General features: G+C 38.2%; 1 non-coding gene across 1 annotated transcript; it reads left to right on the forward strand.

The window, feature by feature from the left end:
• The first annotated feature begins 1,340 nt into the window (after positions 1-1,340).
• LOC141654444 (small nucleolar RNA R71) lies at positions 1,341-1,447 on the forward strand. Its single transcript, XR_012548003.1, has one exon. It is a non-coding gene; the product is annotated as a small nucleolar RNA R71 (small nucleolar RNA).
• Positions 1,448-1,675: the final 228 nt, after the last annotated feature.

Here is a 1,675-nt window from a genome sequence, read left to right on the forward strand (position 1 = left end):
TCTCCAAAAGGATCAAAGGGTATACTTTTGTATTATAATCAGTTGGTCCACGTTTATCAATAACGGTTGGCTTGCTAGATAAGTTTGACGTTATTGTCATACAGATGGCGGTGATCAACTGGTCCCTAAAAGTCACACCTATAGGACACGTTTGTGATGATGTGACGGTATGAAAATACTGAGTCATGTTGATGCCAAAGTTGACTAAGCGATTAGTCGGAGTCATTGACTAATAATTAGTCAAACGCGATGTTGAGATAATTATTTAATCCAGATTAAATAATAATGGCTAAAAGCTAAATTAAACAGTTAATTCGTAAATTAAATATAAACGATTATATTTAAACTGATGTATATTGAATTAATTATACAATATCGTCTTTGTCGGACATGTATTAATATTTCAACTAATCCGTATTATTAGTTGATGTTTTAATAACCGATGACGATTTATAATAAAAGCGAGTCATATACATTTAACATTTTTCGAGCCGGACCACGAGGTAAAATTAAGATGAAGTGGAAGCCCACTTCCCCATGCAAACCCACGGTTGGCCGAAACACACAAAAGGAGAGCTCCTCTCCTTTGTGACCCAGACAATTCATTTTTTCCAAAACTTTCCTCTGAAAGCTAGATCTCACATCTCGTAAAACTCACAACAAATTCTCTCAATATTGCAAGGCAATTAGAGAATACATTCTAGCGCAAGGGCATATTCTCAGACGGTCTTGGGTGAAACAATTAGGAGGAAATCTACGTTGATTTCTGTTCATTTTGCCGAATTGCACTAGGACCCGAGGTTGATTCTTTACCTTTATCGTTTCTCTTGTATTTATGTTTTATGACAATAATCACATGCTAAATCTACGTTATAGTCCTAAAATTTATGGGAATTTTACGGATATTTCCCTTCATGGAAAGCATTCACTTGTTCATTTGTTCCCCTACATTCACCTTGGTCATGGCCCAAAGTTCCACAATTCTCACATATCCCACTTGGGATTGATGAGGATGCCGTCATGGCATTAACATGATGCTTTGATGATTTTGAGTTTTCCTCAAGTCTAGCCATAGCTTGTTCAAACTTCAAGTTGATTGTGTCAATGTGAGCACTAAGTTGAGCACCCAATTGAGTAACGGAGTCCACTTCATGCTTTCCTCCTCTAGTAGCCTTGCGAGGTCTACTATATTGTGAGTTATGGACCGCCATTTCCTCAATCTTGTTCCATGTTTGATTGTCATCAACTTCGGTGAGCATTCCATTTGATCCCATATTGAGAATGTTCCTAGAATCTTCATATAAACCATTCCAAAATTGTTGCACCAAAAACCATTCGCTAAGTCTAGGTGAGGACATGAGCGACAAATTCCCTTGAACCGCTCCCAAGCTTCATACAAAGACTCTTCATCCCTTTGCTTAAAACCCGTAATTTGAGCTCTTAGCATGTTAGTCTTTTCCGATGGGTAGAATTTTTTGTAGAAAGCTAGAGCCAACTTCTTCCAAGAATCTATTCCAAGGGTGGCCTTATCAAGGCCCTTCAACCATTACTTTGCGGTGCCGATTAAGGAAAAAGGAAATAAGACCCATCTAATTTGGTCTTGAGTCACGCCCGTTTGAGAGATAGCATCACAATAGTCGCAAAAGGTTTCCATATGAGAATGAGGGTCCTCACT

The sequence above is a fragment of the Silene latifolia genome, chromosome 4 (assembly GCF_048544455.1).
Source record: "Silene latifolia isolate original U9 population chromosome 4, ASM4854445v1, whole genome shotgun sequence".
Lineage (NCBI taxonomy): Eukaryota > Viridiplantae > Streptophyta > Magnoliopsida > Caryophyllales > Caryophyllaceae > Silene > Silene latifolia.